At 39.7% G+C, this 17,612-nt stretch overlaps 2 long non-coding RNA genes across 3 annotated transcripts; one reads left to right on the top strand and one right to left on the bottom strand.

Annotated features, from left to right (window-relative positions):
- Positions 1-2,128: 2,128 nt before the first annotated feature.
- On the bottom strand, positions 2,129-5,116 carry LOC123000064. 2 transcript variants are annotated; one of them, XR_006407888.1, is made up of 6 exons: positions 4,684-5,116; positions 4,285-4,461; positions 4,112-4,176; positions 2,828-3,006; positions 2,515-2,699; positions 2,129-2,153 (listed from the first exon to the last, which is right to left on the bottom strand). It is a non-coding gene; the product is annotated as an uncharacterized LOC123000064 (long non-coding RNA). The 2 variants fall into 2 exon arrangements; XR_006407889.1 differs by having other exon boundaries at positions 2,828-3,003.
- Positions 5,117-7,908: 2,792 nt separating this feature from the next.
- Positions 7,909-11,002, top strand: LOC122965478. The gene is made up of 3 exons (XR_006398235.1): positions 7,909-7,954; positions 8,473-8,747; positions 10,417-11,002. It is a non-coding gene; the product is annotated as an uncharacterized LOC122965478 (long non-coding RNA).
- The last annotated feature ends 6,610 nt before the right edge of the window (positions 11,003-17,612 follow it).

The raw sequence follows: 17,612 nt of genomic DNA, 5'->3' as shown, positions 1-17,612 counted from the left end.
ATTAAAGTGCATTGAGAGAGAAAAGTACATGTGTCAGTTTGATGTAGACAGCTCCTGCATGTCATTGAGTGACCAGCACTGATGAGGGAGTTATATAATCCAATTTGCTGTCCAGAGAACATTAGGTGACATGATTGTTGGAACTGCCGGTTTGTATGGGTTAACAGTTAGCCTAGCTTGCACTCCTCCACACTTGCCCAGCTTGCTCCGCTTTCAATGTTTCCCCTCCAGCACAGCCCCAGGCAAGGCCATGGTCTCAATTAGGACCACTGGGCATAGCAGACCAAGCGTGCTCAGATTATTTAGCTCCCAGCCAGTATTTCTCGTAGCAAAAATCTTACAACATGGACATGGACAAAGACACTGCATAATTGGAAATAGGAGAGGTCACAAATGTCAGTTGTGCCACCATCACACCAGTTCATGGAGAGAGAGCAAGAGAATACCACCAACAAGGACACCTTAATTTCTCTTCTTGTCTTCACAAAATAACTCTTCTGTTAGCTTCCTCAGTGCAGTTTCTCCTTTGGAATGTTGGTAACAGTGGCAGGTAGCAGTTAGCAGTTGACAGCTAAGCTAGCTGTTTTGATTTACAAAATATATCCAAAGATGATATTTCCTCTTCTGTTCTTGCTGATGCTGGTATCTCCTCCTAAGATTCTTTTCTGAAGATTAGTTGAAGGTTATTTTGCAAAAATTCCCACTGTTTAGGTCCAAGTTTGAGACGTATTCAGGAGTCTATCTCTGGTGCAGCCACTCTCTCTCATAGAACATAGAACCATTATTACCTAACCCAATGCAAAAGCATAAACAATGCACCATGTGTCTGAATTCAACACTGATTTGTCTGTATGAGTCTCAATCAATCAGTGTCTTGTCGTCAAAGGCCAGAGCCATATAAAGAGAGAGTCGCGTCAACGGAAGTTCAAAATGCTTCGTTACATGATTCATGTAGACTTCAGATAATTCCAGGAAGTTATTGGCAGGCAATTTGAAAGCATAGATATAGAGAGACAGAACTGCGATTTTTGGTAATTAGTACTCAATAAATGCATTGATTTATAATATTTATATACTATTTATATAGCACACTGACATGCGTATGTAATAACATCCATGTGTTTAAAAAGTAAAACTCACTAATATTTGAGGATTAGTGTGAACTGTTACTGTGTGAACTTAACTGTGTTACCTGCCTTGTTGATATATTTTAGACTAACGTTACCTTTTAAAGAGCGTGTTGTTCTTTTTTATTACTTTTCTATTTATGTTCTTAAATTTGAATGGCAGTCAAGAGCAATCACATCCTAATGGCCATTGGCCATTTCTTAAATTCATGCTGGTTTCAGTAATCCCATGGTAACAGAGGGCCTATGTAATCTTTATGACTTTCAGATAGGAGAGAAGGAGACCAACAGGTGACCATAAATGATTGTCAACTGACAGCACAATAAGTCAATGGACTAGCAGCTGCACCACGATGATGTTAAGTGTGTTATCTTAGTAAATCCATTGCAAATAAGTGGATTTAAATGAATCTTTTTGTTTACAATTCTTATGCACCCCAGCACTTATTAATATATACATTGATGCATAATATAGATCAAGATCAAAACAACTTTATTATCCACTTTTTGCATGCAAAAGGCAGAAATTTCTCTTTGGCTTGCATGCTTGCAGAAATCTGCTATTAAAAAGGGTACGTTAAAACACATCACATCCAGACAGGACACATTGAAACACATATGTTTATACACATATAAACATATTTTATGTATATTTTGTCTTTTTACTATGTACTTATTTACTGCAATGAATTTATTAAATAAATCTCTAAATAAATTTGTGTCCTTTCCACCATGTTGTCCTTGCATATAGTCTCCACCATGGTTTACTGTGCTGCATGGGTATGCTCCAAACGCTCAGAGAAAGGAGTACGAATGTACGGTTTCCACACTGGCACGGAGAGGAGAAAAAAATGGTTGGCTCAAGGCAGCAGGAGCAATCTTATGATCAAAAAAGATTATAACAACAAAAAAACATGTGAGGTAATCATATTCAAACACTGTATTTACACTCTTTCACAAACAAAGACCACACCATCAGGAAGCTTAATATTTGGTTTATTATTGAATCCCCCTGTTGTTCTTGTGCTGAAAGAGAGAGAGAGTGAGAGAGGGAGAAAAAGACAGGAGAGAAAGGGTTAGACACCCTTGAGAGATGAGGTGTGGACTTTGTTCCCCAACTTAAGTTATGGAACTTCAGTAGTTGTGATCATCAGCAGGTTTTACTGCTGATGTTTAGCAACGTACAGTATGATAAGTGGCATCAGTTACCGATGTGATATGAATTCATATAAAGTTGTCTCATGTTCATTGTTTTCTTTTAGATATGTAATGTGTGTATACATGTCCAATAAGTATAAAGTGTTCCCTAATACTGTGCAATTAATCACTATGGGATATGTATGTGGGTAGACAAAACTGAGTTGTTATGTGTGGGAAGTAAACTCACGTCTCTCTGCAGGAACATTTTGAGGCAGACCAGTTTGTCAAGACCAAAAAGGGCAGGACTAGGCTGAAAGCAGATGCTATTCCCCCCATCTTTGTGCATCACCCTGTGGTCAAAAAGAGGAGGGCCCCTGCACCATGATGCACCCCTGGACCTTTAAATAGAGAGCCCATAGCTGCTGATCACAGCTATGGTGTTAAAGATGACACAGGTATAATAAGCATGAATTCTTAATAATCATAGTAATATTTCATATGTTTAAATGATATATTATTTTGAATATTCAAAAATTAACAGTGTCATGTCTTCCACTTACATCAGTTTCAAAGATTGAGGAAAGGGATGAGGAGACTGACAGAAGGGAAAGTGAGGAAAGAAGGAATGAGGAGACTGAGAGAAGGGAAAGAGAGAGAAGAAAGAGAGGACATGGCTAGTGAGGAGAGATGGGGAGAGCTGACACCACCCAGTGAGCCAGCAGCCAGTCAATCAGATCTACTGAAAAAATTAAAGGGACAAGAAAAAATCATCAAAAAAGCAAAGGTGGCACTAAGAAAAATAAGGAAGGAAAATGCAGCTCTCAAGAAGATAATGAAAGTTAGGGACAAAATAACAAAGACAACTTTTTCAAAAGACCAAATTAAAGCATTAGGCAGACTAACCACAAAAGGGATGAAATGGAGCAATGACTCAATTAGGAAGGCATTAAAAATTTGCTTTGCTGCTGGTCCAACAGGTTACAAGACCCTGCAGGAATTTGATTTTCTAAAACTGAAGGTAGAAGGATTGACCGAGCTTGAAAGGGAGTGTGTGTTGACATTGAATAAAATGGCAATCACATCTAGTGTGGAGTTGCACATGTTTACAGGCAAACTGTATGTAGTACTAGCAACAGACGCTTGTGCGTTCATGTTGGCTGGAAACACAACACGGTGGAAGCAAGTAGTGGCATATCATTAAAGTGGCAATTCTACCAACAGAGCAAAGTACAGGCCAGTAATTAACAAAATATATAAATAATACAGAGGGCAGCATCCATAGGGCTACATGTGCTTAATGTCAGCACTGACATGGGTAGTCCTAACCAGGCCATGTGGAAATCCTTTGGGGTCGACCAGAATAAAACCTCAGTCCAACATCCGGCAACACCAGACAGGTGGCTCCATTTCATGCCTGATCTCCCATATCTGGTAAAAAAAAATCTAAAAAGGTCTGTGGTCTGGTCTGTGGACAAGTGTTCATAATTCCTGAAGATATTGTAAAGAAAGAGAACCTCCTCTCTAACGAGGTTACAGTGGTCCCTGTTAAGGACTTACTGACCTTTCAAAAAGGGATGTCATTAAAACTAGCTCCCATCTATCAGCTGCAGCCATTGAGCCAAGTCACTTTGATAAGATGAAGATTGGTCCTGTTCTAAATGTATTCAGTAAGGCAACAAGTGCTGGGCTGAAACAATGGTACAGGCAGAGAACCATCCATTGTCCTATCTGATTATAGCGTGGCTCCTGGAGCAAATTGATCATTGGTTTGATCTCATGTCATCCCGCCATCCAATTACAGTGCTGAGCAGACTCAAGATGGAGGAATACCAAAAGGCCATCACCTTCCTCCAGGACATCGTCCATCTGTTCCGTGGGATGAAGATTGGTCAAAAGGGAGGTTGGAAGCCTGTTCAGAAAGGGGTAATAATGGCAACAACATCAATTTTAGCCATATAGGAGAAGATGCTGACACAGGTTTGTGTTAACATCAAGGTTATCAAGGTTAAAAATGCACCTTAAAAGAGTTTAAGGCAGGTGGTCTTTGCCGTCTCTCCCAAGAAGCCAATGATTTCATTCACCAAATTGAGGAACTATTTAGGACCAAGACTGGTTCCTCCCTCATGGAGCTCCTCAGCGCAGTCAGTATCGTGGAGAAAGAAGCTCAGGCACTCTCCAGCAGGCTTCCGTCATGCTGTGGAGTACAAGAAAAAATCATTAAAAGATTCACGCAGCTGAGAATGAGAAATGAGGCAAAAAAACACAAGATGACAGAAAAAAAGAACACTTAAAAGATGACCATCTTGGAGCAAGAGCCAATCCAAAAAAGTGAAAAGGAGCAACAATAGCCAAGCTTCAACAACCAGCTTCTTCGGGTTAGGATTACTCCAGTGTTCATCGTTCAGGATGTTTTTACCGGGAGCCAAATCATCTGCAGAGGTCTCCTTCTCTCCAAAACGAACAGACCCGGTGATTAAAACAGGTAAAAACACTGAATAAAGCAGTTTCACATTGAAAACCAGTGTCTCTCTGACACTGTTCGGCTGGCACCAGACGTCCAGTAGGGGCTGTTAGCTGAGCTGCTGCTAACGTTTGCCCAGCTTGTTACTCTGATAACTTAAGACACAGACATTCAGCAGGTTTCTACCAGGAGTCGAATTATCCGCAGAGGTCTCCTCCTCTCCAAAAATAAACGTACAAGGGGATTAAAACCATAAAAATACTGAATGAAGCTGTTTCACTTAAAAAATCAATGTTTCTCCGATGATGTTCGGCAAGCACCAGACGTCCATGAGGGGCTGCTAGCCGAGCTGCTGCTAACGTTTGCCCAGCTTATTTCTCTGATAACTTGTCTTTCTGATAACATCTGATGACTTAAATCCCTTCATCTAGTTAAAAGATATATTTAAAAAAGCTAAAAAAAAGTTGGCTTAAAACTGATAAAAGTCAATTCATAACAGTTTCTGTCAAACAACCACAACACCAATGCACCATACATATACTCTTTGGTAAAGGGGTATGATGCCATTGACAGGTGACCAAATGAAATGGACCGTTACCTTGATTAAAGTAACAGATTTCTCTGGGTTTGAAAATTGTTGGAAACATTTGGTTATGTAAGATAATGTAAGTACACAGCTCGACAAAATATATAACACAGGTCTAGTTGTTTTTAGACATTTTAATGCGGAATAGTACATATTAAAGCTTTAACTGAGCAAATTTTGATTGTGTGATTGTTTGTGTGGAAAAAGAGGTCCACATCTAATAAAATGTAAATGCCAAAGTTTACATTTCATATCTGTATGTGTAGAGAGTGAAAGCTCACTATGTTTATATAGTATATATACATACACTACATTATATATGTATATGTATTATATATGTGTGTGTGTGTGTGTGTGTGTGTGTGTGTATATATATATATATATATATATATATATATATATATATATATATATATATATATACATATACACAAACAAACATAACTCATGGCATTATGTAAAGGATGATATTCCTAAGTTTGCTTAGTTAGCCAGTTAACGTTAGCTAACAAATGAAGACCATCAAGGAATCTGTAAAAGAAGGAAGGGTCTATACGTCACTGTGTAGCACCCTCTTATATTGCCTCATTAGAGAGGACAAGATGGTGTTGAGGAGTTTTGCGGCCGATTTATGGGGAGTTGGTGGCAAGGTGACTTTAGGTCAGGCTCTATTAAGTCTTTAATGTAAGGCAGTGGAGATTATTGTTTTTTTCAGTATTACTGCTGTAACACTAGCAACACCACCCACAGGTATGTACTTCAGAAAAGTTGGATTGCATTTTTTTATGGTATAAGCATAATTTCTGTATGAATGACATGTTTTTCACTACTGTATTCATTGCCTTTCATGTTTGATTCATGTCTCTTGTCTGTTGCCTGATCTCAGTAAATATTAGCTCTACAAACTATTGCATTGATGGAAATATGGTGTTTTGATTTCATACAGTGACCAAGAGGACCTAAAAGAGGACCAGGGGGAGTGACAGGGAGAGCGAGATAGAAGTACTCCTTCTGGAGGCTTTGAAAAGGCCTTCTCCACCTCCCCCCTCAGAGGACAAGCTTTTCCTCAAAAGCCTGGTTCCTTCCCTGCAAAGACTGTCGCCCCAGCGGAAGGAATTTGTCAAATTTCAGATCCCCAAACTCATTTATGAATCCAGCTCCATCGTTCTCAATTTGGAACCAGCAGAATAGGTTATCAGGGCGACAGTCTTTGCAGGGAACAAACCAGGCCTTACATCTCACACACACACACACACACACACACACCCATACCTGGCCTCCTCTGAGTCTGTCCCTGCCCTCTGCCACCGTTCATCATCCATCCATGTTCAGGGGCTCCATGCTGATATTTTTTATGTTTATTTTTAAATTAGTATTTTGTGTGTCCTTTTTTTGAGGCAATTGGTTGAGGTATAGAGTAGTTTTTTTGTTTGTTTGTTTTTTTAATCAAAAAATAAAAAACATTTTATTTCCATGATTTACTTCATGTTCTTTATTTGCAAAAATACAGTTGACACACAAAGGAAACAACCTTATGTGCATTTCTCTATGCCGTAAGATAGATATTTTGTTCGTATCAAAAGTTCAGGTCAATATCCTTATTGTGTTGTAATGCGGTGCAGACATGCCAAATTAAAGCTGTATTACCTCACAATAATAATATATCATGGATAAAAACACAGGCATATATTGGTGCTGATATGCAATATAGTAATATTGCAGGAATTTTGCTCAATAGCAATGTGTGGGTGGCTCTGAAAAGAGCTGTTTTGAGAGTGTTTGTGCACTACACGGTGTCTTGCCATGGGACACTTCTCTCTGCAGATAAGTAGGACATGAAGACCTCCCTAGCCCTGATGGCCTCTCTTGCTGAGTTGTTGGCAGCAAGTCTTCCCAGACCTGGCAGTGGCTCCACCTCACCAACCGGGATGCTCCCCCTTCCTGCAGTTGTCCAGGTTGTCCTCCGCAGGAAGTTATGGCGAACACAGGTAGCCTTCACAAACTTCTCTGCAACTTCTGGGTGGACCTCAAGGGCACGCCTGTACATTCTCTGAAAGGATATAGAAGGCATTCTCCACTACCAGCCGAGCTCAGGACAGACGGTAGTTGGATATCCATCGCTCTCGTGGAAGGACGCACCCAGGGAATGGCCTCATAAGATTTTTCTGAAGTGGAAAGGCCTCGTCAGCAATGAAGACATGGCTGGGGTTCTCAGTGGTCAGTTCTGGAAAATGGCAAGTCAACAGGCAGTTGGAGGGTGCCAGATCGCAGTGCCTGACCAAAGGCTGAGTTGGCCAGAATCCCACCGTCGCTTGTTCTTCCATAGCCCCCAACATCAATCGCCCGAAAACAATATTGGGCATCTACAACTGCCAGGAGAACTAGAGAGAATGTTCCCTTGTAGTTGTAGTACTGGAATCCTGAATTAGCAGGGGCTTTAAGAACGAAGTGTTAGCCATTCAGTGCTCCACAGCAGAGAGGAAAATTCTACCGCTCCTCAAACCTCTCTGCAAATGATCTCCACTCCTCTGTGGTGGAGTGCACAAGGGAGCACAGCCATGAAGCCATCCATGAGGCAGTCCCACATAGCAGAAGAAGACCCCAACACGAAAGCTGTTCGCGATGGTCATCAGTGGCTAGGTATCTGCAACAGAGAAAACATTTAATTTAGCTTAGTAGTAGTGCTATTTTATTGATATGGCTGCACAGGTGTTTTTTAAATGCTAACTGAATATTTATACCCATGGTGGGAAATTAACTTTTTAAAATGTGAACATCTACCAACCACTATGTTCAAATTCACCTGCCACTAAATAATTATTTTGTGACTGAAATCTACCAGCTACTTTAATATTTTACCAGCATTTGTCTGGTGGCTGGTGCTAATTTCTCACCTTGTTTATATTGTTTTATTGTGATGGATAACAATAACAAATTTTCCTTAGAAAAACAAGAAAAGCAGATAAAGAGATTAAGGATTTACACATAAATCTATTCACTTTACACATAAATTGTACAACTTGTGCAACAACCACAATGAAGAATATAATATAATATAAAATATAAGTTTAGTTTGGAGTCATATCGCTTTAGTAAACCAGATAATTCAGCCAACGTGTGACTTGCTAGATACAGTGAATATCTATTGATTTTGACAGACCAAAAACTGCAACTCACCAGAGACAGATGGACAGGCACTCTGCAGCTGAGACGGACCACTTGTAGTTGGTGTCCACCCATTATATCCTGGCACAGATCCTCGCCAACATGTCATCAAACTGGGCCCATGTCAGCCTGAAGTATCGCTGGAAATGGCCATCATCCAGATGCGGTTGCTGGAGAGGGCGGTGAAATTCACCCAGCTGCTGATAATGTTATGGATCCAGACACGGCGGCGTTTGGTTTTCCGACGTATCTGGGACTTCCACAACAGGTACAAGGCAGCAGTGGTTGTTACTTCGGACATGGTTGATGATAGAAAGAAATGGCAGAAATAAATCCTCCTCTTTTCTAGTGAATATTCATGGGTTCGTGTACTCGTGGGGTGAATAAACACAAATGATCCTGCGGCCAAATTCACGCAAGTAAAGCGAGGCGAAAATTCACTTCGCGTTTGGTGTGAACACAACATCACTCATGTATGACAAGGTATTTTATCTCACCTTGAGAGTTAGGCAGTTTTGGGACCAGGGAGAAGTCTACCTTTGCTGTCAAACTGTTCACTTGAGAAGTGGTCCTTTATAAGAGGGGATGGTGGGTTAGTGTAGTGATGTTACTTGTTATTGACTTTTCAGATAAATGCTTCTTTGGGTTCAAGTGCTCTATCTTACCTCACACAGCCTTGACTCTTTTGTAGGTTGCCTTAAATGGAATGCATTTGACCCTGCCCTCTTTATTACTTTATCATCCATTTCCTTCTTCTGTTGGGGTCTTTGGAAAGTGGAAAAAGCATTTTTTGTTAGGCCCAGACCCTCTCCTCCTTTCCATTAATAATAGGTCTGCATATTAGTCATTTTCTGATTGAACATAAGACAGCTGTAGAAAACAGGTTAATGGAAATGCATGTAAGATCACTGACTGAGATGGGGAGGGTGTGCTAGCCTCCTTTTCTCCCAATAGCAGGTATTATTGTACATGTATTTGATTATCAATAACTAACCAACCATCAAATTGTTAAAGATATTTGATAATATTCAGGAGGGCTAATATTAGCCAGCTCTCTCGATAATGTCTCCTATTATTGTCAGGAGGTGGCGCTAAATGCCAAATTTTATATGCCTTTATAAATCTAAACCTTTATCACTTACTGGTTCTTGTTACTTTCTCATCAATGAATTAAATTAGCTTTTGCACTTTTTTAGCCAACATTGGCCAGCAATATCTCTGTTTGAGACGTCCTATATTAATTTAACCATTAATAACTGGTAACATTCGTAAGAATTAAATCCTTGTGAAGGTGTAAAAGAAACAGACAAGGTTTGGATGTGCTTTATTTTTTAGTCAGGGAGCTGCTGTGTTTGTGCGTGATAGCAAATTAACAGCCTCTCTAGCTTATTAATTGTCATGACTTATGTGTGTGCTAGCTGAGACAAACTGCAAGGTACTGTAGGATATTGTCAAGTCCTTGTTTGGCTTAAGGATATTTACCTAACTCTGACAGGCCATATCATTGAGTCCAGCCAGTTATAACCAGAGCCATTAATAAATTGATCTGTTTATAATAGCAGTCTGGTCAGCAATATCCCATTTGGTCATGTATCATGATGTAGCCATCTTGGACCAAACAGGCGTTTAAGTAGAGATATATGCAGCTGCTGGACAGGGCCATGATCTGTTTGGAGACCAATAATAAGGAAAATGAACACACACATTTAGACAAAAAACATCAGTCAATATCTCGTAATGTGTTGGGTATTGGGTTTTTTTGTTTGTTTGTTTTTTTATTTTGTTGAAGCATTTTTCAGCCAAAGGTTAAACAGCACGGATACGGTGAGTGGGACTTGCCATGCCTGCTCCATTAACTTCAATAGAAGTAGCACCAAAGTCTGGCACCAGTGCACAATTTGAATGTTGTCACAGTGACCCTTCTTTTTTTTATATAGATTCTTTGAAGACCACAAGAAAGTATGTCATCACTGCTCTGCAGAACACACAGCTAGGACCCTGAGCCGATCTGGCAGGCTGAGCCGATCTGGTACCTACACCGGCAGCCTGCACTTGTGCACACTGATAAATATCTTGGTGGATTTTGGGAGACAAAACATAATTTTTTGTCTGCTGAGGCGCTGTCCATGGTGTTGAAAGGTGCACTTGGTAGGTGTTCTAAGCACTCAAATAATTATCCCCCATCCTGATGAAAACGCCTATGGTGCATGCATAAGCACATACATGTAAAGGTCCATTTGGAGGTTTCAAAATATGGTCACCCTATGGACATTACTTTTTGTGCATGGTATTTCACCTCTTGAGTCTTGGGCAGCACCTTCACACTCAGTACTATGTTCATCCTGAATTATAGAAAAGAGGGTGTCTAGCTAGTGTTAGCTGTCTTTCTCAGCTAAATAAATTGTAATTTCCATTGGATTTAAAGAATGTGTGCAGGTGATGTTTCTAATTTGTTTTTTTATGTACTCATGGTGCACCTGTAGCGTCGCACAGGCTGAAGCCGGTGTGTTATTTGAATTTGAACATAAAACAACACGACAAACTGGAAAAGCACCAAGCACTGCCTCCTCATCCTTGTGCCTGGATGTCTCTTCATTCCCCTAACCTCAAAACTCAAAACATGTCTCTCTCTTGCATTTTATCCTTCCTCTTCCTCTCTCAATATCTCCTCCCCCGCCATCTCATCCGTTCAACCCCCTCTCTCAGCCTCTCTCTTTTTTTCCCATCCCCATCTCATCTCCTCTTATTTTCTCTGTCATTTAATACAAGGGAGCCAGTAACAATGGCTCCTCGGAGAGAGTTGCAGATCAATTTCCCTGCCCCCTGGTATTGAATGGTGTCTTTGTGTTGGGGTAATGCATCACAGTCAGCGACCTCTCTTCTGCCTCCCGACCCAGCGCTTTGCTAGAAGCTATCACATCGCCCAGCCCTCTGCAATCTTTCACTTCCTCCTCCATCCTCTGACACCACTGACACGTTCAATTAAACAAGGCATTGTTGCTTTGGTGGAAATACTCTTTAATAAAGAGATAGTTGCTCGAGCTCTATGGAGGTAAGATATCTCTAGAGCCCTATTAATAATCTGGTCGGGCAGCGTGAAAGAGTAATGCTCTGCCCTGCCTCAACAGCCACAGAGACTCTTAACCTGCAGTTAAGCTGCTGTGAGTAAAATGCATTATAGTGCTATAGAGCAGTGGTGAAACTTTAACATTTCTGATAAATGACAGCAATAAAAGTGAGTTCTGGGCACAGTAAAAAGACCAAAAAAACATTTTCTTTTCCTTTTATTGGAACTGACATTTGGAGAAATATGCTTACTGTTTGCAAAGATTTGTATCATTTTCACATCTGTGCATCCAGTACACCAAATTTGTTTTCCCAGGATGGCAAAGTCATGACCTGTCCTACTCTGCCTCTGATTGGCTAGTACTCAGTGCCTAATTGGCTGGGTTGGTTAGGTTTAGGCATGAGGAGTGAGACTGGTTAGGGTTAGGATAAGAATATCAGGGTAAACCAATCAGAGGCAGAGTAGGGTTGGTCATGACTTCGCCATCCTGGGAAAAAAAATATATCGTGTCCAGGCCAGATAATTGTTGGAACTGCTGGTTTGTATGGGTCTGCAGTTAGCCTAGCTTCCACGTTCTGTCGCACTGCTTTTGACGTTTCCTCTCCTGCGCAGCTCCAGGCAAGGCTGTGGTCTCCTTTGGGCCCACTGGGTGTAGCAGACCAAGCTCACTCAGCTGATTTAGCTCCCAGCCAGTATTTCTCATAGCAAAAAGTCTTTTTTACAATTGTCCAAAAGAAACTGATTATTAAAGACTGGGCTGCCAAGTCTCACACATTGACCATGAGACTCACACAATTGACACTTTTCTCACACACTCACACCACACGTCCATTTTCTCATGCAGTGAAAAACAAATTTATAAATGATAACGTCGCAGCGTGAAAAGAGGACACTGACAGCGCATGGACAGACAAGACAGAGCAGCACAGCACAACAGCAGCACCGTGCAGCAACGAGTAATTCAGAACATCAGGGGGAAATCCATAAATATACACAAACTAATATGCACAAACAAACTACGATATTGTAATGTATTCCCATGCATGCTGCTCAGAGTAATCTAAATCAGCTGCTCTTCTGGCAGCAGCATAGCATCTCTTCCTCTCCTCTCACGCCTTACTCACACAAGCAGGAGTGAGAATGAGTTGCTATGGTTACGGAGACGCTCTGTGTATAACCTACTTCCATTTTAGGCTACATAATGTTTTTATAAATATATTTTTTAAATATGAAATAGCCATTCTTCTGATAATAATTTCTTGTCCTGATCCACCCAATTATACACTGTTCATGATGCATTCTTGGTTTTCATAGCACCCTCAATCTAACTAATCTAGACTAGTGCAGGTGGCTGTTTCTTCACTTAATCCAAGAGATTAGGTGGAGAAGATATGCAGGAAATGTGTTTTAAATTACAATTTTATTCTGTATGATTTGTTTAGCTATATCTTAAGACAAGGGCTAATATAACTTAGCACATCTCCTCGACACCAGAGAGAGATTAGGTCAATATTGATGCCTTTCATCAATTATTGTATTTCCCAAAATATCTAGCTGCAGCTTTAAATTTGTCACAGGTAGGGCAACAATAGTAATTGTAACATTTCTCTCCAATCCTAAATATAATAGTCAGTGACAACAATGACCCATTGTAGTATTTGTAAAGATCCCACTAACCCACAATCTAGGGAATGATTAAAAAAAATGTTATAGTTGATGTCAAGTGCCTATGTCAGCCTTTAGAGAACTAATGATTAACTTATTGATTTCATTTCTTCACTGTTTAAAAACATTGCTAAAATGAAAAAATTATAACATGAGCATACAGTTTGGCCACAGTGAGGCAGGTTCTCAAATCCTTATTATTGTCAGAGACAGGAGGTTATTTCAAAGGTGTTTGTGTGCGTGCGTGTTTTGTGCAAGATTTATAGGCTGATACAGAGAGAAGTTAGTTCCGCTTGCAGAGATCATCCAACTGCCTATCATCACACTATGTTACACTACACATTGTCAGCAGGAAACACACATAGGCCTGCACAACCAGGAAAAGCAAAACAATGCACACATTCACATGAAATCAAAGAAATACATATAAATAAAAAATAAATAAATACATGCATATTTACAATCTTCATATTTATTATAATGTCCCTGGGTATACCGTTGATGAGTCAGTGTTGGCTCCTGTGTCAGCTGCAGTATCACACACACACACACACATAAAATCACTAATTAAAGGGTGTTTCCTGATAAATGGTGGGAATGACTTTTCTCCCACTCTGCTCATAACATCTGCTGCTGACTGGTGAGCATCTCTGTGGAGTGTTTGCACTGCAGGGAGTCAATGATCATCTTTATGAATGGCAATACAGAGATATATGAGATGTGCGGTAATTATCAGGCCAGTGGAAAACTAAAATAAAGGGATACACAAATTTTAACATGAAAGGCTATATATATATATGTATGTGTCTGTAGGTGACTGAATGTTTAAAGGAACACTATGAAATTTTTTGAGAGTAAGATTATGGTTTTAATAAGTCAAATTAGAAGATAGATGATGTATTGATACTGGCCAGAGAAGGTAACAACAGCAATTTTGAATATGCTTCCACAGGAAATTTAAGCCTATGAATAATAATAAATCCATGCAAACAGAGTGCACACTGATGTAGATGCAGAGGGAGATTAAAATACCACATCTTCTTTCATGGGTTTCTCTGTTATGGTTTCAGCTCCTCTGGGTTCTCTGTTATGTTCTCGACCTCCCCTCTGGGATCTGGGATCATGTTTGTGCATGCATGTGTTTGTTGTGTGTATGTGTCCATGCACCTTATATCTGATTACATATTCAAAGTTCATGCCATTTAATCCCGAAGGCAAGTAATGAGAGACAACAGAGACGTGAGCCACACATTGTAAAATAATGCATAAAGGACTGAATGTACCACAAGGACCAAAGTACAAACATTACACAGGCTTGTTTACTTTAGCTTTTGATCAGCACGTCGTATGAAATGACTTTTGTTCTAAAATAAGGTATTCATCACTTTACAAAACGGACAGCACGACACCAACACAAATATAGCAGCTTTTAAAGATATTAAGTAACTTAAACTGACAATCCATCCATGATATGTTGTGGCAACATCTTTTTCCAAGAAACATCTCAGCAGTGTTTTTGAACTAGACATCAGTCTGTGCCTCTAATGTAATTGCTTCCTTATGCACTATACACCATCTATTCAAATATCTGGGGTCGCAAAATTTTTCACACCTTCAATTGGATTTCTGAGGCAAAAAAGGCCAGAAATCTCTGAACTAATATCTTAGGTTAGTTAGTTTTCAATCCTACATGACGAGGGTCTGTTGACTTATGTCAGTACAGCTGGGATACCTGCACACTTGTAACTACGTGGTTGTCTTTCCTTTTTATTTCTCCCAAAAGCAAATTCACTCCTTTCTTAGTTTCAGAGATATAACTTGCAAATTGTAAAGAACCTAAACCTGTACCTATTGCAGTAAAAATACCCATACCTGCCCCAGTACACAAACACTTCCAGTAGCCACTAAAACCTGTCGAATTGTTTTAAATTTTATGACCTAACAACTTGCTATTTTGAATTTTAAAAGCAGTCATGTCGCTAACTGCATTAAAGTCATTAAGTAGAAACAAACAGTAGGAATAAAGTCAGCTTATTAAAAGGCATATGTCTTCTTCACACACCGCTGCCGAAGAATGTTTACAGTATGTTTTAGAGAAGTAAGACATTTTGAGTCGGGTAAATAACAGAGGGAAAGGTTACTGTTCCAATCACTCCACATGACAATCATTTAGCTGCTCTCACCTCACCTCCACTGGGATTACAGAGTGTGTGTGCACTTGCGAGTGTGTACCTGTGTGTGTGTGTGTGTGAGTGTGTACGGTATGCATCTCAGCAGGATCTCCATTTTGCTCCCAGTGTGTACCTCCGATGTTGGAGGAAGACCTTTAGATTAGCTTTAAAACAGCACCACATGGTTCCAACGTGTAAATATTAACAACCTCAGCATGGCACGCGCACACACACACACACACACACACACAGACTGACTCATACAGGCACTGTGTTATAGTGGCAAATATCAAATTGTCATTACGGATGACTGACTTAAAGCAGGTATCTGAAATAGTTTTGGATTAATAAATGATCATCTATTATGCCACAGCCATTGAGAATTCTAGATTCTCACTGGCTTGATGGTGTGGATTAAAGACAGCAGCCATGTCGCAAAGGTAGCAGCAAGGAGACGGACGACACTGACACTCTCATGAACGTGCACAGCTATTTGCTGCTACTGTCGGAGTTGATGATGGTATAAGAGTATGAGATGAAAAGAAAGACAATAGAAGTGGGAAAAATACCCCTAAAAAATCAATCAGGACAGTGAAGATGCAGTATTGTATATCCAGTATGTACTAAGCAGCCTTACACCTTCAGCTCAGCTGCTGTTGCATCACTATGCACCATCTGCTGCATTTTAAATGATGCTCTCAAGGCTTTGTATATCGGCTGTGTTCTTGTTCAGAGAGTCTGTGTGTCACACGGCCTCGAGCTAAATAAGATAAGGCCAAAGCAGAGGCCTGTGAATATCTCAGCAGTGTTATCAGAACATGGGGAGTGGTGGCTGCTCCAGAAATTAATCATAGCTGCTCGGATGATGAATTTGAATCAAGGTTGATAGCAAGATTAGCAGCAGGTTATTTATTATTATATTTTAACTACATCCCATGGATTCTTGTTGTACATCCATACCTAATGAGAATGTGCATGTGGTTATTGGTGCACTTTAACCATCAGAAAGGTCACTTTTTCAGTGTAGGTAATGTAGATATTCTGCACCTCTGCTGCAGCAGCCCCTTCACTTTTATCTGTTTCAAATATTATTGTACTCAGAAATAAGAAATTGGTTTATTCATGAAGCTCAGTCAGGATGTCATTTTGTGACTGTAATACCTTTAAAAGGAGTAAGTAGGTAAGACTAGGAGTAGGAAATTTGTTGTTTCAAGTTTTCAGGTTTCCTATAAAACCATCATCAGGAGCAAGGTTAAGGTGGAGACACCTGATGATGGTTTTGGATGAAAAGTTAGAAAATCCGCTTCATCCTCCGGTGAATGTGAATGTCAGTACAAAATGTCATGGTAGTCCACCCAATAGTTGAGATATTTCAGTCTGGACTAAAGTGGTGGACCAACTGAGAGACAGACCAACACAGCCATCCCAAGAGCGTCTTATTCATGTCAATATCCTTGGCTCTCTGCGTTCCTGAAAGTTATATACATTAGTGAATTGTCCATTTGTCATGGGTGTTGACTATTGTTAATTGAGGAGTTGATTTAAAAAGCAAAAAAGATTGAAACTCATGTGTTTGGACTCAGTATATGCTTTAATGGATGGAAACATTTTGTTGATAAACTTAATCTTTCAAACTACTATTTGTCAGATTATTCCTTTTACTGCTCAGTTTGCTGGAGCAACATTTGTATTCTGAAAAACAGCATTTTTCAACAACAAAGCAATAAAATATGAGGAATGCAACAAGCATTCCATGTGTTTGTGTGTGACAGAGAAAGACAGAGAGAGAGAAATATGAATAGAAATTGAGTTAATCATACCATAATGTAATTAAACTTCCATCTAGGGTCTTTTTGATAAAAATCCATTTTGGTGTATCTTGTCACACTGTAATATTATCACCTTTTTCCAACCATCATATCTTAAAATATATTTTCTCCACTGTTTATGCACATATAACAGATAAATGTGTTTTGTTTACATTTGGATTAAGGATTAAGCCTTTTATTAGTGTGAGGCACTAACTCATGGAAAAATCCTTTTATTATTATTTAAAAAAAAAAAAAATCAATTACCATAAAATCCTCAGCTGAAAGTTAAACCTCCGCAAACCAACACTCCAATTACCTCCTGGTAGAAATGGAAGAACGTTAATGCATTTACCACACATCAAAGGCATTTTTCTCCTCTTCTCTCTTCCTCTATTCAAGGATTTGGTGCCTTACTTTTG

This window comes from Thunnus albacares, chromosome 16 (genome assembly GCF_914725855.1).
Source record: "Thunnus albacares chromosome 16, fThuAlb1.1, whole genome shotgun sequence".
Taxonomy (NCBI): Eukaryota; Metazoa; Chordata; class Actinopteri; order Scombriformes; family Scombridae; genus Thunnus; species Thunnus albacares.
The sequence above is the reverse complement of the archived record's forward strand: the minus strand, read 5'-3'. Positions and strand labels throughout refer to the sequence as shown.